Source organism: Pseudophryne corroboree, chromosome 4, assembly GCF_028390025.1.
Source record: "Pseudophryne corroboree isolate aPseCor3 chromosome 4, aPseCor3.hap2, whole genome shotgun sequence".
In the NCBI taxonomy this organism is placed as follows: domain Eukaryota; kingdom Metazoa; phylum Chordata; class Amphibia; order Anura; family Myobatrachidae; genus Pseudophryne; species Pseudophryne corroboree.
Genome location: NC_086447.1, coordinates 281,269,385 through 281,296,419, shown reverse-complemented (window position 1 = coordinate 281,296,419; position 27,035 = coordinate 281,269,385).

The window sequence follows — 27,035 nt, the reverse complement described above, 5'->3', positions numbered from 1 at the left end:
TACTGGTCAGTGGACTGCTTCCGCTGTCGCCCAAAGTTTTTGAACTTGTCACTGACTTATTATGAATGCGCTGCAGGTGACGTATAAGGGAGGATGTTCCGAGGTGGTTAACGTCCTTACCCCTACTTATTACAGCTTGACAAAGGCAACACACGGCTTGACACCTGTTGTCCGCATTTCTGTTGAAATACTTCCACACTGAAGAGCTGATTTTTTTGGTATTTTCACCAGGCATGTCAATGGCCATATTCCTCCCACGGACAACAGGTGTCTCCCCGGGTGCCTGACTTAAACAAACCACCTCACCATCAGAATCCTCCTTGTCAATTTCCTCCCCAGAGCCAGCAACACCCATATCCTCATCCTGGTGTACTTCAACACTGACATCTTCAATTTCACTATCAGGAACTGGACTGCGGGTGCTCCTTTTAACACTTGCAGGGGGCGTGCAAATGGTGGAAGGCGCAAGCTCTTCCCGTCCAGTGTTGGGAAGGTCAGGCATCGCAACCGACACAATTGGACTCTCCTTTGGGATTTGTGATTTCGAAGAACGCACAGTTCTTTGCTGTGCTTTTGCCGCAAGTCTTTTCTTTTTTCTAGCGAGAGGATGAGTGCTTCCATCCTCATGTGAAGCTGAACCACTAGCCATGAACATAGGCCAGGGCCTCAGCCGTTCCTTGCCACTCCGTGTCGTAAATGGCATATTGGCAAGTTTACGCTTCTCCTCAGACGCTTTTAATTTTGATTTTTGGGTCATTTTTTTACTGATCTTTTTTGTTTTGGATTTTACATGCTCTGTACTATGACATTGGGCATCGGCCTTGGCAGACGACGTTGATGGCATTTCATCGTCTCGGCCATGACTAGTGGCAGCAGCTTCAGCACGAGGTGGAAGTGGATCTTGATCTTTCCCTATTTTTTAACCTCCACATTTTTGTTCTCCATATTTTGCGCACAACTAAAAGCCACCACAGGTATACAATGTAGATGGATGGATAGTATAGTATTACTTATACTTATGGATGACGAGTGACGACACAGAGGTAGGTACAGCCGTGGCCTACCGTACTGCTGCTTAGTGCTTATATATAAATATAATATACTGTATAATGGACCTGGTGGACAGTGTCAGCAGACTGCTAAAATAGTATGAAGAAAGAAAAAAAAACCACCACAGGTATACAATGTAGATGGATGGATAGTATAGTATTACTTATAGACGACGAGTGATGACACAGAGGTAGGTACAGCCGTGGCCTACCGTACTGCTGCTTAGTGCTTATATATAAATATAATATACTGTATATCGGACCTGGTGGACAGTGTCAGCAGACTGCTAAACTAGTATGAAGAAAGAAAAAAAAACCACAACAGGTATACAATGTACATGGATGGATAGTATAGTATTACTTATACTTATGGACGACGAGTGACGACACAGAGGTAGGTACAGCCGTGGCCTACCGTACTGCTGCTTAGTGCTTATATATAAATATAATATACTGTATAACGGACCTGGTGGACAGTGTCAGCAGACTGCTAAACTAGTATGAAGAAAGAAAAAAAAAACACCACAGGTATACAATGTAGATGGATAGTATAGTATTACTTATACTTATGGACGACGAGTGCACTGACGACACAGAGGTAGGTATAGCCGTGGCCTACCGTACTGCTGCTTAGTGCTTATATATAAATATAATATACTGTATAACGGACCTGGTGGACAGTGTCAGCAGACTGCTAAACTAGTATGAAGAAAGAAAAAAAAAACACCACAGGTATACAATGTAGATGGATGGATAGTATTACTTATACTTATGGACGACAAGTGACGAGTCGACACAGAGGTAGGTACAGCCGTGGCCTACCGTACTGCTGCTTAGTGCTTACTTATATATATAATGTACTGTATAACGGACCTGGTGGACACTGTCAGCAGACTTCTAAACAAACTAGCATGAAGAAAAAAAAAAAAAACACCACAGTGTTTTTCAGGCAGACAAACGTATACTGGACTGGTGGTCACTGTCAGCAAAACTGTGCACTGTACTCCTGCTATAACTGCTCCCCAGTACCCACAATTAGGCAGTGTGAGCAGTGCACTCAGCACAGATATATCATGCAGCAGTGCAGCACACTGAGTGAGCACAGATATGGTGGAGCGTTTTTTTCAGGCAGAGAAACAACGGATTAAACTCAAAACCCTTCCTATCAAATTACATCCACTCTGTACAGTCCACACATATCCTCACATGTCTGTTCATTCTATGCAATAGATAGCACCTTTCCTTGTGTACATATGCCTATTTCCCTATAGATTGTAAGCTTGCGAGCAGGGCCTTCCTACCTCTATGACTGTTATCACCCAGTTTGTTATTGTTATTTCAAATTGTAAAGCGCAACGGAATTTGCTGCGCTATATAAGAAACTGTTAATAAATAAATAATAAATAATAAAACCCTGCACTGTACTCCCTAACAGCTGCTCCCCGTCCCCAATCCTCCCCACAATTATAACTAAGTTCTAATATAATACAACGGACTCGGAGAGGACGCCAGCCACATCCTCTCCCTATCAATCTCAATGCACGTGTGAAAATGGCGGCGACGCGCGGCTCCTTATATAGAATCCGAGTCTCGCGAGAATCCAACAGCGGGATGATGATGTTCGGGCGCGCTCGGGTTAACCGAGCAAGGCGAGAGGATCCGAGTCGCTCGGACCCGTGTAAAAAAAAGGTGAAGTTCGGGCGGGTTCGGATTCCAAGGAACCGAACCCGCTCATCACTAATTATCCTACAGACGTTCTGTCTTTCTTTCAAAATATTCTTTGCATGTGATATGACCTGGCCAGGTTACATCACATGCAACACGCTATCCCACGGTGTCCCTGTCTTTTAGATTAGGAGATCTGTTCTGCATAAGTGCAGAATGGATCTCCTCTGGCTCCCCAGATCCCCTGGCAGTGATGTGGCAGCCTCTGACCACCAACATCACGTCCAGAATTGCGCAACAGAATGCCATGCGCACAGCATTCTGGAGTGCATGCACCGGGGAATCACAATTTGCACAATTTGTTTGATCTCTGCAAGTGAAATGGCGTTGAATCACCATTGCAGGAATCCAAAATCCATGAGAATCTGACGCCACCATCATGCCATTTTGCCTTGATTTGGAGTACAGAGATCAGCTGCAGCACAGGGGACTGATAATCAGTCCCTCCAACACACATTCCGCTGAGCTCTGCGTGTGAGGGAGGGGGGAGTATATCCCCTCTGGGGAGACCTATAACCAGTGGGGTTGGCGGAATATAAAGTAAAACAGTTAAATGATACTGGGGTGGGTGGTTTGTAAAATAATAAAAACAAATAATCCATCTGGCTACAGGGTGGGGGTGGGGTGCAAAAGAGGGGCTTTTTTTTAAAGGGGGTTATAAAACATGGATTTTTTTTCTACCAAGGCAGTGTGGGGAAGGGGGGGGGGATACTATTATTAAGATTTAAGACCACTGGGGGTCTACTGCCAATGAGCGGTGGAAAAAATGTCTGAAGAGTTTTGTGGGGGGAAAAAAATCATCAGTAAGTGGTTAAAGAAACCCGAATCCAAAAACTAAACCCAAAACAAATGAGGGTGGCTTTGCAAAACCAAAACCAAAACACATCAATGATTTAGAACCAAAAACGAAAACACGGGTCTGCACACATCTCTAAAAATCAGGTGTAGTATGTTTCCCCCGACGCTTGGGATCCCAGCGCCTAGCATACCAGCTCCGGAATTCAGACCACCAGAATGCCGGCAGCGGGGCGAGTGCAAAAGAGACCCATTTATTCTCCCTCCAGGGGTGTCGTGGACACCCCAAGAGGGAGAATACTTGTCAGGATCCCGACAGCCGGTATATCAAGTGCCACCCTAAAAATCATTGAATCACAAGGGTCAATTTAATTACAGATTATGTGGTGGCGAGCATCATTTCTCTGCTGCGCACATATCAGCCAGTTCTGATACAGTACCTCCCAACATTGCAAGTTATAATGCACACTTTTATTGCTTGCGATGTAGATGGACATGATGTGCCATATCGGAATGGCACGTACCGTACATCACCTGTAATTGAATCGCCCCCATATTATCTGTACTGTGAATGTCAGTGAAATTTGGAGTCCTAGTTTAACCAGGGCAGAAGTGCCATCTTACGTATCTCTATTCTATTGTATTGTCTAATTTTTCATTAGACTTTATTTTTGCTATATAAAATGTAATTGCATATTACTTTAGTAAAAGTTCTCTGTCTGGATAAATGGGTTTAGTTGGTTCCGCTAGACTTAGCTCAATCAAATTTCATATTATAAAATGTAATTGTATGTTAGGATATGAAATTCCACATGTATTTATCTACTTTGCATTAGCACCTTACTGTGTATACTCTCGTACATGGAATTATAATTTTCTAAGGTTTAACTCTCAAGTGTTTTTCTCTGAACAGAGAATTGCTGTATGCAAATAAAGCCTGTTTGTTTTCTCTTTGTATAGCATTTCTTCTGTACTTAGAAGCTCGGTAACTAACATGTAATACAATCATAATTATGTTTCTTAGTAAACACATTATTTATGAATCAATAAAGTCCAAATATGTTACATATTCATTATGTGTAAATTATTAATGTTAGAACAAACTGGTATGGAATAATACATGTTGACAGAATATTGTAAAAGTTTGCTTTTTATACTGTTCATTGGCTATTTGTAAATAATCATCCCCTTTCAGTTATTATTATTATTATTATTATTATCTACTGTATATATTAATAGCAGAAAGATGACTATTATGAGTGACTTAGTTCCATGATGTCATTGTCTGAGTAGAGTACATCATATACCAAATGAAAGCTCCTGGTCCATAGATTTGCAGAATTATATTGGTGTTGTAATTGGTTGCTTTGTTTCAGAGTTATCTGGTAGAATACCCGCCTGCCATTTACAATGTATTACTATAGCGGATACTAAGCATGGATTTTTTGACTCCTAAGTGGGTGTAAAGGGCTAAAATGTTACAGGTAGTTATTATTATTATTATTATCATTATTAGTAGTAGTAGTAGTAGTAGTAGTAGTAGTAGTAGTAGCAGTAGCAGCAGTAGTATTAGTCATAGTCATAGTAGTAGTAGTAGTAGTAGTATTAGTCATAGTCATAGTAGTAGTAGTAGTAGTAGTATTAGTCATAGTCATAGTAGTAGTAGTAGTAGTAGTAGTAGTAGAAGCAGCAGTACTAGTAGTAGTAGTAGTAGTATTCGTAGCAATAGTAGTGGCAGCAATAGTAATGGAAATAGTAATAGTAGTAGAAGAAGTAATAGTAGTAGCAGCACAATAGTAATAGTAGTAACATTAATATTCGTAGTAGTAATATTAATAGTAGCAGTATGTACTACTGTATGGATAAAAGGAAGCATTATACTTAAAAATGTACATATCAACTGTTTTTAAATGTTAATTCCACTAATTGGTAAAGCTTCTTCACACTTCTGTGACTGTCTTTTTCAATGTTTCTCCTGTTTTCTCACTTTTGCAATATATATTGGAAGCTGATGACAAAGTTGGACATATGTATGTACAGTATGTATGTTTTCTTTGTGTAAAATGCAAATTGCTCTATTGCCCATGTGCACATACAGATGTGCAGCAAACCTCCCAACTTCTCCTCCCAACGAGGGATATATTTGCATGCGTCTATGGCACGTGATCAAAATTAGGGGCGTGGCCTCACAGGTAGGGACATAGCTTAGTGGCAACGAGCTGCTATCACAAGCCACACACCCTGTTTTTCTCACTATGTTTTTGCCACTATGGGGCATGAACAGCCAGTAGCAGATCTTGCCACGGGCAAGCAGGACTTTTGCCCGGGGTGCCGCCTTCCGGCGACCTCCGGAGGGCGCCGCACCAGGGCAAGATCCACTGCTGCTGTGCCCCCCGCTGCCCGTTGCCCCCCACTGCCGCTGTGAAGGGAAACTAGATGCGTACGCGTCTAGTTTCCCTTCGTGGAGAGGTCCTTTACTGTGCGGTGTGCGATGACGTCATCGCGCACTGCACATCATTTCAGTCTGTACAGGGGGCGTAAATGACCACGCCCCCTGTACGAGGCCAAGAACCGGCCCTGTGAACAGCGCTCAGTGAGCTGCTGGCCATGCCTCCTGTCCCTCTATGCCGGGGAATAGATGCTGTGCGCATGCGCACACTCATCTATTCACCGCTGCTAAGCTCGGAGCAGCGAGTGACAGGGGGGATCTCCCATCTTACACTAGAAACTTCTTTAGTTTGGAGAGATGAAATGATAAGGGAAGGGGCTGGTAGGCATAGTCCAATACAGTAGGCTATTCATGGAAGTGCTACTGAGTAGACCTGGACACATATATATGTATAACGTACCTGTTAGGAGGCGTATCTCTTGCAGGTAGAGGAGGGCTTGTTTGGCACAAAGAAAATAATGATGATCATTATAAACACCTGCTAGATGCTTGTGATTTGCTGATAGCATCTTTACAACTCCCAGTATCAAGTAGCAAATCGCGGTCCAACTGGAATTTTTATGATCGCCCTGCGGGCGCATGCGCAGCGCACGTCCTGTGTATGCGCCCACACTTTCTATGGGGGGCCGCAGAAAATGCAATTGCCTCTGCCTGTCAATCAGGTAGAGACAGTTGCGGGGTGGGCAACACTCCGTTTCCATGGAGGAGACGGAGCGTTGTTGCCCGAATGGGTGGCAGAGGTGGACAAATGGGGGCATGATCACGGCAGCTGCGTGACATCACACGCAGCTGCCGTAATCGAGAAGATGGCGGCGTACCTCCTGCAGGCGCAGCTAAGCTGTGCCAGAGGAGGCTTCACTAGATTCTTTGATGAAGCAGAAATTGCGAGGCGATTGCAATTTCTGCTTCATCTGGGAATGGGGGAGCGACGGCGGTCAGCATGCTAGGAAAAGGATAGCTAATTATGATAATTAGCAGAATTTGCTATCCTTATTGAATTAGGCCCTTTATCTTATTCTGTGTGTTGTTATTGCACGCATGTCTCCATTTTACTATTTGTTACCTTTATTAACAACATCATTCTTTCACAGACAGTAAAGTTATTAAAAGGAAGTTCTGTGTTATTTAAAACCTCAGTCATGATCCACAATAATCTTATTTACAGACATTATTTAGGTCACAGTCAACAAAGTTATTTTCCACAATTGTTTGAGTGAATGGGATTTTCATAGTTACTGAATTTGCCTCACAGATGAAAATACTTCTTACATGATACTTTAAAACATCTATATGATTTTACAGAATATAACAGCAAGTTGCCATTGTGAACTCACTTGCCAAAAAAGCATATACTGTAGTGTAGTTGTTCTAGAGAGTTTGCATTATTTTGTATACTTCATGATAGCCGACCCTAGGCATAGACAAACTAGGCAAATGCCTAGCACATTTGAAATGTCTAGGGGCATTTTGCAGATTAAAATGATATGCGGCATACCTATATGCTGTGTGTGACTGATGCTGTATATGCATATGAAATGCTATGTTACAGAGTATTCCTGGAAATCACTGAGATGGTGCATTTCATATGCAGATAGAACCACAGTTGCACACAGAATATAGGCATGCTATAAATCATTTTAATCAGCAGAAGCTGCTTGTTTGCACTAGTCACATAGCAATGCAAATAAAACGCATTTTCTGCAAAAAAAGGGGCCAAACATTAGCAGAGCTGGACGGGAGCTGCATGGCTTATTGAGAAAAGATGTATGGGGGCACATCTGTATCCAAGCAGAGACATGGGGCACAGTGCTAGTTGCTGTATGAGTAGGTTCATTGTGCAATAGTGTTTGGCATATGTGTAACAGGCATAATGTGTAACATGTGTATAAATGCATTAATAATGTGTGCATTGTGTGTGTCATTATGTGTATAAGGGCATTAATAAAGGTTGGCATAATATGTAAGGCGCATTATGTTTATAAGGACATCAATAATGTATGTCATATGTGTAAGGGGCATTACTGTGTTGTAGTATGTGTATAAAGGCATTACTAATGTGTGGCATTATGATATAAGTTGCTCTACTGTGTGGCTTAATGTATAGAAAAGGCACTACTCTGTGGTCTACTGTGAATAAAGAGCAATATGGTGTGGTACAATGTGAATAAGGATCAATTCAGTGTGATGTAATGTGAATAAGGGGCACTACTGTGAGGAGTAATGTGTATATGTTAAAGTGGTACTACTGTGTAATACAAATGGAAATGAAGCGGTTGTAGGATGCGCAACAAGATCCAAAGATCAGCCCAGTAGTAATATAGAGAAGTTTCACCTACTTCACAAATTTTCACAGTAATATCAAAGTATTATATTCCACTTAGGCGCTCTTCGGATTTAATATGTCACTTACAGAATGACTAGTTTCTTCAAAGTCACAACCTATATAGTGTGTTTTTTGTGTTCACTCAATGGTATGAAACATCAAAATACACACACAAAGAAAAGAAGAAAAACCACAATAGTGTAGAAGTCCTTTTATGGAATATTCATATATTCTATTTCAATGCATCGCACTCACAAAAATTCCAGAAAAAACAGGCACATCATGATTTCTTTATACCAAGGATTTTCTCAGAAGAGGCTCCAAAGGGACCAGTATTCCACGTTCTCCTTTATCCTGTAAATGTGTGTCTAAATACTCCCGACACACATATAACAAAGAGAAAGACCAATAGTGCAGCAATCCTTTAGATAGATAGGTATTTATTTTCACACAAATGCACTCACATAATAATTAAAAGGAAAAAGCATATCACATATTGCTATCCCGCATCTCGCAAAGGGACATACACACTGGTTGGCTGAGATGGTAGTTACAGCAGGTAAAGTCAGAGTCCTGGTTACTCACGGCTCCCCTTCCAGGTGGTGTATTGGAGATATGCAGGAGATCGTCAGGATACAAGCACGTTTGAATGCAGGATTACAAGCATGTTTGAATGTAATGCTGTAGATAATGTTAAAGATGAGGATTTATGTAATCTATTATCAAAATTTGAGACTGTGATTTTAAAAGAGAATCGTATATGGTGGGAACTAGTAACCATGGAAAAATATCTGGCAGACAATAAGGTCCCAAAAGGTCTGATGATCTCCAAATCACCCAGCTTTGATAGCTCTAATGAAGAGTTTATCAGAGACTAGGAACAAATTTTAAAACACTGTTCCACCTCTTTGATGGAACTAATTGTAAAGGAGAGAAAATCAGACATTTTGCGACTAAACGAGGAAATCAAAACTATGGAGAGTTTAATTATTCCCTTTAGAGATCAACAGGATGTAAAAAAATGCTGAGAAACAGATACAAATTAAAATTGAAAAAAACACAAAAGAATTGAGACTAAAAAAACAGAAAAAGTATTTAAGAGATAAAAATACCAGCGTACCATTAAATCAATTAGTGAAGGATAAAAACTTACCTAGGGAAAATTCCAGTTTAGACCAAGGAAAGTGGACTGTGGTCCAAAGAGGTAATAGAACCCAAAGATCAAATTACCAAGATAGGTGGCAAAATGATAATGCCACAAGAACTGGACATTTTAGAGAGGATAATCGAAATTTGGGTAACGCCCAGTATAATGTGAGATCTAAAAAACACTGGAGAGATGATTGGAGGGAAGATAACAGAAATGAATCGTTAAGAAATAATCAGAGAAATGCCCATAGTTGGGAAAATAACAGGAATTAATTTTGGAGGAATAATCAAAGAAGGGAGTATAATATAGAAACAAGTAACAGATATGATATTCCACTAAGAAGGAGGGAACAAAAGCCAACTTTTATAGATTGGGATCTCAGAACCCCAAGGAGAAAGTAGTAGAAACCAAGACCGTTAAACATAAGAAAGCTAGACTTCCGGTTCCGGATTCATGCTGTGAAGACTCACCACAGCAGAGCTCCGGTGATTCCCGACTCCGGCATCGCTTTAACGACTGTTTTAACAGTCTCCAGGAGCCAGTGACCTTATCAAAGCCTATGTGGACCCGTCCCGCGAGACCCCTCCGGCTTTAACCTTTCCACACGGGCCGCTCTCCTCTCGTGAGTAGCTCCCGCCAGCCGGCGCGTCACCGCGGCTGTACTCACGGAGCTTTCAGTGAGACAGGCCGAGTGCTGCGGTCTGTAACACCTCTTCCAGCCGCGTGAACCGCCGCCAGCAAGACCCGCCGAAGACAGCCACGGCATTCAGCCCTTTCACGGTCAGGTGCGGTAACCGTGGCAACCTCAGCAGGGCCATTTCATTTAACTCCTCTGGCGTTTACCATCCACGCCGTCATATCTTGCTGCCGTAGAGACCATCGGCCAGACGCCAGGTCATAACAGCTGCACTCATAGAGCTGTTAATCAGACAGGCTGAGCGCCTTGTTCCGGAGTCCCTCTGCCGCATGCAATTGCTACGCCTCGGGCACTCTCAATACAGAACCCCGCTGAGGAAGTCCACGGTGAGCCCCCTCTGAAAAATCAGGTACGATATACACAGCAAGTCGCTTCACCTCGGATCGATTCCCAGTTTCTCCCAGAGACAATACAAGATAAAGGCACAGTTTTTGCTGCTCCCAGGCACCACATTATAGTCTCTACCAATAGGCCTTCTCCACACGTCACCCAGCTTTTCCCCACTATATTGAATCAGTGACTTATTAACCATGCTCAAGTCTCCTGTTTTTTCTTCATCTCCTATTACTGATGGACCGGTTTCTATCCCCCAATCCTGCAGCTAAAGTTTTACCTTCCTCCCTCCCTGTTCGTCAGGAAAAAAGGAGAGCTAATTCAACCATGGCTCCTGGCATTACCACCCCCCCTTCATCTCCAGCTCCTAAAAAAATGATTGCATCGCAATCTCTCTCATGTTCCCCACCAACTGACCGATCTCCTGATTCATCTATTACATATGCGGACCTGACAGAGGCCATAACGCAAGCTGTATCTCCATTGCTGTCGAAAGCAGTCTCAGATATTTCACTCCAACTGCAACATCTCTCACATAAAGTCTCTGTGAATGAAAATAGAATTGGAGGTCTCTGTTATGATATGGCTGATGTTCAGGGCTGTGTCAAACGTCTTGAAAAAGAGATTTACCAGCTGTGGATGAAGCTAGACGACGCAGAAAATAGGTCCAGAAGAAATAATATACGGCTGGTGGGCCTTCCGGAATCAGTGAAGGGAGATGATCTCTCTCAGTTCGTCCAAGTGACGCTCCCTACCCTCCTTGGTATCGCTGACATTTGCAAGGACCTAGTAATTGAACGTGTGCACCGTGTTGGGCCTCCACCTCGCTCCTCTGAGGGTCGCCCTCGGGTCACCTTGTTCAGATGCCTCAACTATCTACACAAAGTTGCCATATGGTCTGCGTCTAGGAAGACTCGGTCTTTACAATGGGAGAACAATCGACTGCTCATATTTCAAGACTTTTCTGCCGAACTATCAAGAGCTAGAAAGGCCTTTAACCCCATCTGTTCAAGGTTGGTGTCCGCCAAACGAAAATTCTCCTTACTTTATCCAGCGAAACTTCGAATCTATGATGGAGACAAACACCTAGATTTCCCTACTCCAGAGGATGCAGCGTCTTACCTTCAAGAAGGGTCTACGGATGACCACAATGACATCGCTGATGTTGCCCCTATCCCGGACACTTGACTTGACGCCCATGTCGTTTTTTAAATAATTCTGCACCACCAAATTCAATGTATGTGCAAAACATGGGACGTGCTGGAATTTGCCCAGATGTAATGCAAGCACAATATTGGTGGCGTTGTCCGATGTCACAAATCCCCAGGAGAGTCCAATTGGGGTAAGCCATTCTGCGATGATGTTCCTCAGTTTCCGTAAGAGGTTGTCAGCTGTGTGCCTCTTATGGAAAGCGGTGATACAAAGTGTAGCCTGCCTAGGAACGAGTTGGCATTTGCGAGATGCTGCTACTGGTGCTGCCACAGCTGTTCTTGCTGCGGGAGGCAATACATCTACCCAGTGGGCTGTCACAGTCATATAGTCCTGAGTCTGCCCTGCTCCACTTGTCCACATGTCCGTGGTTTAGTGGACATTGGGTACAACAACATTTTTTAGGACACTGGTGACTACCGGGAACACATTAGCTCAATAAATTCTCTAATTCCCTGTGAATTAATGGTGGATACCGGACACACGTTTAACACCACCCAGGCTGCCAAGGCCTGAGTTATCTGCTTTGCAGCAGGATGACTGCTGTGATATTTCATCTTCCTCGCAAAGGACTGTTGGACAGTCAATTGCTTACTGGAAGTAGTACAAGTGGTCTTACGACTTCCCCTCTGGGATGACGATTGACTCCCAGCAGCAGCAACAACAGCAGCACCAGCAGCAGTAGGCGTTACACTCAAGGATACATCGGAGGAATCCCAGGCAGGAGAGGACTTGTCAGACTTGCCAGTGACATGGCCTGCAGGACTATTGGCTTTCCTGTCTAAGGAGGAAATTGACACTGAGGGAGTTGGTGGTGTGGTTTGCAGGATCTTGGTTACAAGAGGAATGGATTTAGTGGTCAGTGGACTGCTTCCGCTGTCGTCCAAAGTTTTTGAACTTATTACTGACTTCTGATGAATGCGCTACAGGTGACGTATAAGGGAGGATGTTCCTAGGTGGTTAACGTCCTTACCCCTACTTATTACAGCTTGACAAAGGCAACACACGGCTTGACACCTGTTGTCCGCATTTCTGTTAAAATAATACCACACCAAAGAGGTGATTTTTTTTGTAATTTGACCAGGCATGTCAATGGCCATATTCGTCCCAAAGACAACAGGCGTCTCCCCGGGTGCCTGACTTAAACAAACCACCTCACCATCAGAATCCTCCTTGTCAATTTCCTCCTCAGTGCCAGCAACACCCATATCCTCATCCTGGTGTACTTCAACAGTGACATCTTCAATTTGACTATCAGGAACTAGACTGCGGGTGCTCCTTCCAACACTTGCAGGGGGCGTGCAAATGGTGGAAGGCACCACCTCTTCCCGTCCAGTGTTGGGAAGGTCAGGCATCGCAACCGACACAATTGGACTCTCCTTGAGGATTTGTGATTTAGAAGAACGTACAGTTCTTTGCTGTTTTTTGCCAGCTTAAGTCTTTTCATTTTTCTAGTGGGAGGATGAGTGTTATCATCCTCATGTGAAGCTGAACGACTAGCCATGAACATAGGACAGGGCCTCAGCCGTTCCTTGCCACTCTGTGTCGTAAATGGCATATTGTCAAGTTTACGCTTCTCATCAGACGCTTTTAATTTTGATTTTTGGGTCATTTTACTGAACTTTTGTTTTTTGAATTTTACATGCTCTCTACTATGACATTGGGCATTGGCTTTGGCAGATGACGTTGATGGCATTTCATCGTCTCGGCCATGACTAGTGGCAGCAGCTTCAGCACGAGGTGGAAGTGGATCTTGATCTTTCCCTATTTTACCCTTTACATTTTTTCTCTCCATTTTTTAATGTGTGGAATTATATGCCAGTAATATATATCAATAGCAATGGCCTACTGTACCGTACTGCTATATATACTGGTGGTCACATCAAAATTCTGCACTGTCCTCCTACTATATACTGCGCACAACTAAAATGCAGCACAGGTATGGATGGACAGTATACTTGACGACACAGAGGTAGAGCAGTGGACTACTGTACCGTACTGCTATATATATATACTGGTGGTCACAGCAAAATTCTGCACTGACTTCCTACTATATACAGCGCAAAACTAAAATGCAGCACAGGTATGGATGGATAGTATACTTGACGACACAGAGGTAGAGCAGTGGACTACTGTACCGTACTGCTATATATATATATATATATATATATATATATATACTGGTGGTCACAGCAAAATTCTGCACTGTCCTCCTACTATATACTGCGCACAACTAAAATGCAGCACAGGTATGGATGGATAGTATACTTGACGACACAGAGGTAGAGCAGTGGACTACTGTACCGTACTGTTATATATATATATATACTGGTGGCCACAGCAAAATTCTGCACTGTCCTCCTACTATATACTGCGCACAACTAAAATGCAGCACAGGTATGGATGGATAGTATACTTGATGACACAGAGGTAGAGCAATGGACTACTGTACAATACTGCTATATATATATACTGGTGGTCACATCAAAATTCTGCACTGTCCTCCTACTATATACTGTGCACAACTAAAATGTAGCACAGGTATGGATGGATAGTATACTTGACGACACAGAGGTAGAGCAGTGGACTACTGTACCGTACTGCTATATATATACTGGTGGTCACCGCAAAATTCTGCACTGTCCTCCTACTATATACTGCGCACAACTAAAATGCAGCACAGGTATGGATGGATAGTATACTTCACGACACAGAGGTAAAGCAGTGGACTACTGTACCGTACTGCTATATATATATATATACTGGTGGTCACAGCAAAATTCTGCACTGTCCTCCTACTATATACTGCACACAACTAAAATGCAGCAAAGGTATGGATGGATAGTATACTTGACGACACAGAGGTAGAGCAGTGGACTACTGTACCGTACTGCTATATATACTGGGGGTCACAGCAAAATTCTGCACTGCCCTCCTACTATATACTACAATGCAGTACAGATATAGAGCGTTTTTCAGGCAGAGAACATAGATATTTGCAGCACACTGAGCACAGATATTTGCAAGCACACTGAGCACAGATATTTGCAGCACACTGAGCACAGATATTTGCAGCACACTGAACATAGAAACTCAGAGAACACAGCCACGTCCTCTCGCTATCATCTCCAAAGCACGAGTGAAAATGGCGGCGACGCGCTTCTCCTTATATAGAATACGAATCTCGCGAGAATCCGACAGCGGGATGATGACGTTCGGGCGCGCTTGGGTCAACCGAGCAAGTCGGGTAGATCCGAGGCTGCCTTGGAACCGTGTAAAATGGATGAAGTTAGGGGGGGTTCGAATCTCGAGGAACCGAACCCGCTCATCACTAGTCTCAATAGGCTCTTGCCCAAGGGCCCCAGGAGAATAAGGGCCGTAGGATTATAGCTGAGGGTCCCATCTTTCCAGGGGTACCAGATTTTTGAAAATCGGCCATGGGGAACCGGAGATATCCAAATTGAAAGCAGTGGGCCCCATCAAAGCCTTTTATTTGCTCTTCCCAGCAAGATATCATGGGTTCTGTCTGATTTAGAGTTTTTCTGAGGCTATACTCCAAAAGCAGGTACTCTCCCCTTTTGGTGGATATGGGCAGCTTGTCTCTACTATGCCCAGAACCAGAGATATCAGCCTTCCAGCAGCTGGTCCCTGCTCCAGCTACAAGCGCCTGGTATGCAGTTTTATATTTTCGTTGGTGGATTGCTCTAGCTCCTGAACTCTAATCCCCAAGTACCCAGTACCTCCTGAAAGGTGGGGCTTTCTAGTTTTTTATCCCATTAAAAGCTAAGTAATATATTTTCAGGAACTTGAGATATTTGCAGTCAAGCAAGCTGCCCTCCCACTAGAAAATGATGAATATTAAGCCCATTCCTCTATCCACTCCTACCCTACGTATTAAACACCCCTTGCCACTCTGGATGTCATGTACCAGGGCCCCTTCATTCAGCCCAATGACCCCTTCTACAGTTTAACCTCATCTATGCATTAAAGGCGTAATGAGTAGAAATTACTGCTTCATGTCCTACATGCTGAGCGGAAGACAGAACCCCCCTTACCGCCTGTGGGACATCAAAGCTGCCGCTGGTAGAACCCCCTACCCCTACCACTGGAGGATGGGTAGGGGCCCCAGCGCATTGCTGTGCCCAGGGGCTACACTGCTATTAAGATGGCCCTGCCGGAAGTAACGGCTAGGGCTAACCCACTGGAGATGGCAGCTAGGGTAACCTCCCCCCCACACACACACTCGCAGTGCCTCTCCCTAACCCCCTATTGCGTAACCCTATCCCCCCCCCAGGGCCTATCCCTAAAAGTTACCTCAATACTTACCTTCGGGATGGAGGCTGTCGGTCTTATGTCCATCACTGTGATGCTACTAAGATACACAAAAAAGTTCCTTTCTAAGTCACATCCATGTGTTCCATGTTCCACAACATCAACAACAAGCATAAGATGGTACGTGGAAATATGCAGAAATTATTCTCCGTTTGCACGCAGCGGTTTGTCGCTGTGGTGCGAACGGGTCTGGAATGCGCATGCGCGGTGGCCGCACTGCGCGTGCGCGATGTTGCCCGGCGACAGGGATCGCTGGGTTACATCACGTCCTACGAAGAAAGCTGTCATAGAGCCGACCGCAAGAGATTGACAGAAAGAAGGCGTTCCTGGGCGGATCCGGACCATCGCCGGGAAGTGGTAAGGAAAACGGGATCCAGTCTCTAAGTCGACAGTAACTAAGTCGACAATGTCTAGGTCGACCACTATTGGTCGACAGTAACTAGGTCGACAGGGTGTCTAGGTCGACAGGGTCTTTAGGTCAACATGTTCTAGGTCGACAGGTCAAAAGGTCGACATGAGTTTTTCACAATTTTTTTCTTTTTTTTTAACCTTTTCATACTTACCGATCCACGTGGACTATGATTGGAACGGTAATCTGTGCCGAGCAAAGCGGTAGCGGAGCGAAGGCACCATGCCTGAGGCATGGCGAGTGAAGTGAGCCATACGAGGGGACGCGGTGCACTAATTGGGGTTCCCGGTCACTCTACGAAGAAAACGACACCAATATAACAGAAAAAACTCATGTCGACCTTTTGACCTGTCGACCTAGAACATGTCGACGTAAAGACCCTGTCGACCTGGACGCCCTGTTGACCTAGTTACTGTCGACCAATAGTGGTCGACCTAGACATAGTCAACCTAGTTACTGTCGACCTACCATACCACACCCAGGAAAACGCAGGCGTGTCCAGGAGAGCGGAGGGTGGATGTCTGACGTCAAAGCCGGCTCCAGCAATGCAGAGATCGACGCACAGGGTAAGTAAGTCCAGCGCTAGTCATGTTTTGCTTGAATTTTTTTTAGCTTAGCAGGACTGCACAAACGTTCGCAGCCCTGCTAAGCTAAAATACACTCCTCCATAGGCGTGTACTAGTTGATCACAACAGCAGCAAAAAGTTGCTGGCTGCGATCAACTCGGAATGACCACCAATGTGCCATCTGTTTTAGAAAAAGGCTGCATCTCCTACATTCAGTACTCTACCTACCATGCCTTATTGCCTGCACCTGCTTCACATATGACTGCAGCTATCTATAAGTCCAAAAAAAACTACATGGGTGAACAAACAGCTCACATAATTTACATGCTTTCAGCCAGCACATGTACAAGAGCCTAAAATATAGGGTATCCTTAAAGCAATCCCAAAAAATAATAGTAAATTCTATAGACCTTATTGATATCAGCCTAGTCGCAATTACCAAAGCAATAAATACATTAGAGATGTACGGTTCAGTTCTTCAGAAATCAGAATCCATTCAAATTTGTTGGATCTGAACCAAACCAAAACCAATGTGGCTCTCACGAGGAGATCCGGTTCAAACCAAATCCCTGTTCAGATCTTCTGCAGTTCAGAATTTTAATTTTAAATCCAAAGTTAGAGTTTTGGATTGCAATTGCATGATTTTAGCTGTTTTGAATGATTTTTATCAGAGTACCGATTTTTTTTTTTTTTTTTTTTTTTTTTTACTGAGCCAAAAACCAAATCTGAACCAAAATACTTGAGGGTGGTTTTGCCAAAACATGAAGATTAATTAGAACTAAACCCAAAACGCACACCTCTAAAATGCATTGTGGGAGCGTGGGGGAAGGTGCAGGGGGGGCCGAGGGACGGTGCAGGGCAAGGTATTCACCTGGCAATCACCCGCAGGCATTGCCAGCCCCAGCACTGATTCCCATCTGCCTTACGGTGCCCGGGAATCAGCATAAGCCATTTTACAGCTAAGCCCGCCCCCAGCCAATAGGAGTCCAGGGGGCAGGCTAAACTCCATAATGGAGTATGCTGATTGCCAGGTGCCATGAACACTGCACGGCTGTCCCCAGGGATTCAGCAGGTAGTATGCACAGAAATCTTCCGGGCTAGCCAGCCCTGTCAACAATGGCTAGCCCGGAAGATTTCACTGCATACCACTGAAGGGGTTAATGGGCGAAGTCAGAGAACTGTCCTCCAAAACAGGTTCATCCACTACCCAAATGTAACATGTCCTACCGTTTCATTAAATTCAACAGAAAAAAAATGAGCAAGCTATATACATTGATGCCAACACTGTGCGATACGCTCCATGGAGGTAATTCCAAGTTGATCTCAGCAGAAATTTTTTTAGCAGTTGGGCAAAACCATGTGCACTGCAGGGGAGGCAGATATAACATGTGCAGAGAGAGTTAGATTTGGGTGTGGTGTGTTCAAACTGAAATCTAAATTGCAGTGCAAAAATAAAGCAGCCAGTATTTACCCTGCACAGAAACAAAATAACCCACCCAAATCTAACTCTCTCTGCAAATGTTATATCTGCCCCCCTGCAGTGCACATGGTTTTGCCCAACTGCTAACAAACTTGCTGCTGCAATCAACTCAGAATTAGGCCCTATGAGCGATATTGCACAGTGTGCTCTCTTCCCACCTGGACTGCCCGACATACTGCATACACACTGAGCGATACCGCAAACGACCAAGTGACATCACGCTGCGGCCGGCCCATACATGCAACTTTGGCCAATATATTGATCTACATGTATGGCTGACAAAGGAGGTCTTTAACGACCCCTGGGAACGCCCATCGTTTGTCACTTGCAACATATACACTATAAAAAGCTAAAAAAAAAACATGAGCTGAATCAATTTTGAATAAACACGTGTAGAATTTGTCAGTGGGGCTGTCTCTGATCTATTTTCTCACACAGGGCGAGATGGATTAAATGTAAAAATGTGGTAAATCCTCCAAAAGTATCTCCATATGTATTAGATCATTGTGATCAATAAAACTCTCCTCCCACAGAGTAGTACCACTGTGGACCCTGGAGCTGTGGCTCCTTCTTCCACCTACTATACCCTTCTGCAAATTCCTCATGCAGACTCTATTATGTGACCTTCAGGGCTGTAACTAGGGATACGCGAGCAGTCTGTGGGCAACACCGTTACTGTCCCCTGCCCTTGCTTCTGGCTAGCAGTGTGTGTGCAACTGCTACCTGCTACCAGTATCATTTACAGCTGTGTTGCCCGGATTGTCCTTTGGAGTTTCTGGGTATTCCATGCACCCAGCAGCCTGTAAGTACAGCAGCTTAGAGCATCCTCAGGATTCTGATGACACCACCCTCGAACAGCCCTTTGAGTACAACATCATGATGTCATGTACTCAGGGGGCGGGCCAGTAAGGGACACTTAGAAGCCCAGTTATTGCATTGGTGACCTTCCAGAAGTTTCACTAACTCTGCCATATTGCTACAGATACAAGGGCACATCTAGAGAGGAGAAGGCCCATGTGCAGGCTCCGTCTGAGCCCTGTAGGCTCTGGGCACTAGGGTCACTAGAGGACCTTAGCGCTGTCCCAGAGTCTAGTGCGCATGCGCAGATCTCCGGGAAAATGGCCACTGTGCCATTTACCAGAGATTTATTAAAGATGCTGCCTTCGACGGGGGACTTAGGAGAGGGGAGTATTTAAAAAATTGTTGCAGGGTGTGCGGTGCAGGCCATCATGGACCCCAGGGGCCGTGTGCGCTGGACACACTGCATCCATTGTAAAGTAAATACACCCATGTACAGACACCTTTGCAAAAAGGCATGAAATCTGTTATAGGTTTCCTAGGCCCTTATAGGCAGTGGTGTTTACTTTCAGCAATCTCAACTGCCAGGACCACCTCTTTATTTCAACAAGATCAGTGCCAGAGCAGGGCAAGTTTCCAGTTGTGCTGGCCCAGCACAGGGATCATGTGATGTCATGATGGGGGAGGTTGGCGCATCAGGAAGAACAGCACTACCCGAAGAGTCTTTAGGAAGCACACCTTTACTGTACAGTAGTTATACTCTGGCCAGGAGTTATGATGAGTTTTACTGTGATTTCTGGAACTGCAGCTTAATAAATCTGCCGGTTTGTATCTTAAACATGTAAAAAATAGCATGGAGCTTTGTAGCTTATCAGGTGTGAAAAGTATATGCCGGCAGTGCTTTTCCCATTAATAAAGTTGCAGTTTATAAACCGCCCACATTGCTTGATCAATGTACTCCCTGGTTTTAATGTTTACTTATAAACTGCCTCCTAATATTTAATATTGCACATATTGGTGTTGCACTCCAAGCTTCTATAAAATTTCATGTATATTAACTGTGATCCTAAGTATAATTATATCAAATAGGTCAAACCTGATTTAATTTTGCATGATCAAAGAAGAGGATTACTTTGTTTTTTTTCGTATAAGAAACCCAATGTTTATGTATAAGAAGTTACTTGTATCTTGGGATAACCCTTATAGACTGTGTTACAGCCTGAATAACTGATCATTTCAGTACACATGGGGGTAATTCCAAGTTGATCGCAGCAGGAAATTTTTTAGCAGTTGGACAAAACCATGTGCACTGCAGATATAACATGTGCAGAGAGAGTTAGATTTGGGTGTGGTGTGTTCAATCTACAATCTAAAATTGCAGTGTAAAAATAAAGCAGCCAGTATTTACCCTGCACAGAAACAAAATAACCCACCCAAATCTAACTCTTTCTGCACATGTTACATCTGCCCCCCCTGCAGTGCACATGGTTTTGCCCAACTGCTAAAAAATGTCCTGCTGCGATCAACTTGGAATTACCCCCAATGTTGGCTGCTCTCTGTGTATCACGCTTGTTCAGCCAGCCTAAGCATTTTGCAGTCCTAATAATTTCCAAACTGATGTGGGATTTTTTTCTTGCACATCATCTTTTCTCATATTCAGCATTAGCTTGATATATACAGTATTTGAAATACAATATGGGTTAAAGCTGGGTTATGTGTTCTGCTATCCTTAGCCTGCAATACGTTGATTCAGCATAAAGGAACCAGCAGCTGCTACAGTCAGAGATGAAATTCAGGTCTTGAGGATTTCCTCAACAACAAAAAAAAAGCAAGAGAGAGATCTGAAGAAAATGGTGACGTTGCCTAATTAGTGAAGCGTGCCTAGTGTAAAAATATACAGTACACACGAGTTGGAGAATTCTCAAAATGTATTTAGTCTTACAAGCAGCCATATGTGTTGCCCATTAGAAAAGCTCAATTCTTACTGCAACTCTTAATTAGGACATCTATTTGATAATAATTAAGTCCACAAGGCTGGCATTCAGAACTAATTATGCACATGGATATTGTTAAAGTAAACTGAAAATAATACCAGCTGTTTCTAAAACATTGCTAATATCTGGGGTTTTTGAAAGCTCAGTTTTTAGCAATGTTTAATTGGTGAGCGTCAACAAATGTATCTGTTGTGGATGGAATTTGGGGCCATGAATGTTAAGCTGATAAATGGGTCACCTTTTTTCAAATGAACTACTACTAAAACATTATACATACTGTGTATTTCCTGCTATGCTTAGGGTTGTTTTATGCATTAGAGTAATTGTTGTTATGATTTACGTTTACGTTTTTGTTTGAAAGATTTATATATACATGTATGTATGTATGTATGTATGTATGTATGTGTGTGTGTATGTGTATATATATATATATATATATACATACATACATACATACATACATACATGTCCTCCAAAGTATCCACACTCACGTGATAAATGCAATTACTGGGGTGATCATCCTTATTTGAGTGAATCCAGTAGACACCACTCCACATATAGCCAATGAAGTTAGGAGCACTCACCAGTCTTCAAAAAGTAGTAGTTTTTATTCAGAGTAACATCAGTGCAAAGAGTAGTCTGTCTATCTATCTATCTATCTATCTATCTATCTATCTATCTATCTATCTATCTATCTATCATGGGATGCACTCATCCCCCCCTATGTTGGGGTGCAAGGGGCTGTGACCACCTGCTCATACTGTGTGTGTATATGTGTGTGTCTATGTATATATGTATAATATATATATATATATATATATATATATATATATAAAAATAGTGATGAGTGGGTTCGGTTTCTCGGAAACCGAACCCCCCCGAACTTCACCCTTTTTACACGGGTCCGAGCCATACTCGGATTCTCCCGTATGGCTCGGGTAACCCGAGCGCGCCCGAACGTCATCATCCCGCTGTCGGATTCTCGCGAGATTCGGATTCTATATAAGCAGCCGCGCGTCGCCGCCATTTTCACTCGTGCATTGGAAATGTTAGGGAGAGGACGTGGCTGGCGTCCTCTCCGTTATTGTTGAACTTGATTGTGCTGTCCACTATTGCTTAATTGTGGGGAGGGCTGGGGAGCAGCTGTATATAGGAGGAGTACAGTGCAGAGTTTTGCTGATCAGTGACCACCAGTTATCCGTTCTCTGCCTGAAAAAAACGCTCCATATCTGTGCTCACAGTGTGCTGCATATATCTGTGCTCACACTGCTTAATTGTGGGGACTGGGGAGCAGCTGTATTATATAGCAGGAGTACAGTGCAGAGTTTTGCTGACAGTGACCACCAGTGTACGTTGTCTGCCTGAAAAACACTCCATATCTGTGCTCAGTGTGCTGCTTTATTGTGGGGACTGGGGACCACCAGTATAATATTATATAGGAGGAGTACAGTGCAGAGTTTTGCTGACCAGTGACCACCAGTATATAATATATAGCATTACGGTACAGTAGGCCACTGCTGTACCTACCTCTGTGTCGTCATTAAGTATACTATCCATCTACATTCCATACCTGTGGTGCATTTTAGTTTTGCAGTTTGCTGACACAGTGACCACCAGTATACTATATATAGCAGTACGGAAGGCCACTGCTGTACCTACCTCTGTGTCGTCATTAAGTATACTATCCATCTACATTCTATACCTGTGGTGCATTTTAGTTTTGCAGTTTGCTGACACAGTGACCACCAGTATACTATATATAGCAGTACGGAAGGCCACTGCTGTACCTACCTCTGTGTCGTCATTAAGTATACTATCCATCTACATTCTATACCTGTGGTGCATTTTAGTTTTGCAGTTTGCTGACACAGTGACCACCAGTATACTATATATAGCAGTACGGAAGGCCAATGCTGTACTTACCTCTGTGTCGTCATTAAGTATACTATCCATTTACATTCTATACCTGTGGTGCATTTTAGTTTTGCAGTTTGCTGACACAGTGACCACCAGTATACTATATATAGCAGTACGGAAGGCCACTGCTGTACCTACCTCTGTGTCGTCATTAAGTATACTATCCATCTACATTCTATACCTGTGGTGTATTTTAGTTTTGCAGTTTGCTGACACAGTGACCACCAGTATACTATATATAGCAGTACGGAAGGCCACTGCTGTACCTACCTCTGTGTCGTCATTAAGTATACTATCCATTTACATTCTATACCTGTGGTGCATTTTAGTTTTGCAGTTTGCTGACACAGTGACTACCAGTATACTGTATATAGCAGTACGGTACGGAAGGCCACTGCTGTACCTACCTCTGTGTCGTCATTAAGTATACTATCCATCTACATTCTATACCTGTGGTGCATTTTAGTTTTGCAGTTTGCTGACACAGTGACCACCAGTATACTATATATAGCAGTACGGAAGGCCACTGCTGTACCTACCTCTGTGTCGTCATTAAGTATACTATCCATCTACATTCTATACCTGTGGTGCATTTTAGTTTTGCAGTTTGCTGACACAGTGACCACCAGTATACTCTATATAGCAGTACGGTACGGAAGGCCACTGCTGTACCTACCTCTGTGTCGTCATTAAGTATACTATCCATCTACATTCTATACCTGTGGTGCATTTTAGTTTTGCAGTTTGCTGACACAGTGACTACCAGTATACTGTATATAGCAGTACGGTACGGAAGGCCACTGCTGTACCTACCTCTGTGTCGTCATTAAGTATACTATCCATCTACATTCTATACCTGTGGTGCATTTTAGTTTTGAAGTTTGCTGACACAGTGACCACCAGTATACTATATATAGCAGTACGGAAGGCCACTGCTGTACCTACCTCTGTGTCGTCATTAAGTATACTATCCATCTACATTCTATACCTGTGGTGCATTTTAGTTTTGCAGTTTGCTGACACAGTGACCACCAGTATACTATATATAGCAGTACGGAAGGCCACTGCTGTACCTACCTCTGTGTCGTCATTAAGTATACTATCCATCTACATTCTATACCTGTGGTGCATTTTAGTTTTGCAGTTTGCTGACACAGTGACCACCAGTATACTATATATAGCAGTACGGTACGGAAGGCCACTGCTGTACCTACCTCTGTGTCATCATTAAGTATACTATTCATATACATTCTATACCTGTGTTGCATTTTAGTTTTGCAGTTTGCTGACACAGTGACCACCAGTATACTCTATATAGCAGTACGGAAGGCCACTGCTGTACCTACCTCTATGTCGTCATTAAGTATACTATCCATCTACATTCTATACCTGTGGTGCATTTTAGTTTTGCAGTTTGCTGACACAGTGACCACCAGTATACTGTATATAGCAGTACGGTACGGAAGGCCACTGCTGTACCTACCTCTGTGTCGTCAAGTATACTATCCATCAACATTCTATACCTGTGGTGCATTTTAGTTTTGCAGTTTGCTGACACAGTGACCACCAGTATACTATATATATCAGTATGGTACGGTAGGCCACTGCTGTACCTACCTCTGTGTCATCATTAAGTAAACTATCCATCTACATTCTATACCTGTGGTGCATTTTAGTTTTGCAGTTTGCTGACACAGTGACCACCAGTACATATAGCAGTACGGTACGGAAGGCCACTGCTCTACCTACCTCTGTGTCGTCAAGTATACTATCCATCCATACCTGTGGTGCATTTCAGTTGTGCGCAGTATATATAGTAGTAGGCCATTGCTATTGAAACTGGCATATAATTCCACACATTAAAAAATGGAGAACAAAAATGTGGAGGTTAAAATAGGGAAAGATCAAGATCCACTTCCACCTCGTGCTGAAGCTGCTGCCACTAGTCATGGCCCAGACGATGAAATGTCATCAACGTCGTCTGCCAAGGCCGATGCCCAATGTCATAGTAGAGAGCATGTAAAATCCAAAACACAAAAGTTCAGTAAAATGACCCAAAAATCAAAATTAAAAGCGTCTGAGGAGAAGCGTAAACTTGCCAATATGCCATTTACGACACGGAGTGGCAAGGAACGGCTGAGGCCCTGGCCTATGTTCATGGCTAGTGGTTCAGCTTCACATGAGGATGGAAGCACTCATCCTCTCGCTAGAAAAATGAAAAGACTTAAGCTGGCAAAAGCACAGCAAAGAACTGTGCGTTCTTCTAAATCACAAATCCCCAAGGAGAGTCCAATTGTGTCGGTTGCGATGCCTGACCTTCCCAACACTGGACGAGAAGAGCTTGCGCCTTCCACCATTTGCACGCCCCCTGCAAGTGCTGGAAGGAGCACCCACAGTCCAGTTCCTGATAGTCAAATTGAAGATGTCACTGTTGAAGTACACCAGGATGAGGATATGGGTGTTGCTGGCGCTGGGGAGGAAATTGACAAGGAGGATTCTGATGGTGAGGTGGTTTGTTTAAGTCAGGCACCCGGGAAGACACCTGTTGTCCGTGGGACGAATATGGCCATTGACATGCCTGGTCAAAATACAAAAAAAATCAGCTCTTCGGTGTGGAATTATTTCAACACAAATGCGGACAACAGGTGTCAAGCCGTGTGTTGCCTTTGTCAAGCTGTAATAAGTAGGGGTAAGGACGTTAACCACCTCGGAACATCTTCCCTTATACGTCACCTGCAGCGCATTCATCATAAAGCAGTGACAAGATCAAAAACTTTGGGTGACAGCGGAAGCAGTCCACTGACAACTAAATCCCTTCCTCTTGTAACCAAGCTCCTGCAAACCACACCACCAACTCCCTCAGTGTCAATTTCCTCCTTACCCAGGAAAGCCAATAGTCCTGCAGGCCATGTCACTGGCAAGTCTGACGAGTCCTCTCCTGCCTGGGATTCCTCCGATGCATCCTTGAGTGTAACGCCTACTGCTGCTGGCGCTGCTGTTGTAGCTGCTGGGAGTCGATAGTCATCCCAGAGGGGAAGTCGGAAGACCACTTGTACTACTTCCAGTAAGCAATTGACTGTCCAACAGTCCTTTGCGAGGAAGATGAAATATCACAGCAGTCATCCTGCTGCAAAGCAGATAACTCAGGCCTTGGCAGCCTGGGCAGTGAGAAACGTGGTTCCGGTATCCACCGTTAATTCAGAGCCAACTAGAGACTTGATTGAGGTACTGTGTCCCCGTTACCAAATACCATCTAGGTTCCATTTCTCTAGGCAGGCGATACCAAAAATGTACACAGACCTCAGAAAAAGAGTCACCAGTGTCCTAAAAAATGCAGTTGTACCCAATGTCCACTTAACCACGGACATGTGGACAAGTGGAGCAGGGCAGACTCAGGACTATATGACTGTGACAGCTCACTGGGTAGATGTATTGCCTCCCGCAGCAAGAACAGCAGCGGCGGCACCAGTAGCAGCATCTCGCAAATGCCAACTCGTTCCTAGGCAGGCTAAGCTTTGTATCACCGCTTTCCAGAATAGGCACACAGCTGACAACCTCTTACGGAAACTGAGGAAGATCATCGCAGAATGGCTTACCCCAATTGGACTCTCCTGGGGATTTGTGACATCGGACAACGCCAGCAATATTGTGCGTGCATTACATCTGGGCAAATTCCAGCACGTCCCATGCTTTGCACATACATTGAATTTGGTGATGCAGAATTATTTAAAAAACGACAGGGGCATTCAAGAGATGCTGTCGGTGGCCCGAAGAATTGCGGGCCACTTTCGGCATTCAGCCACCGCGTA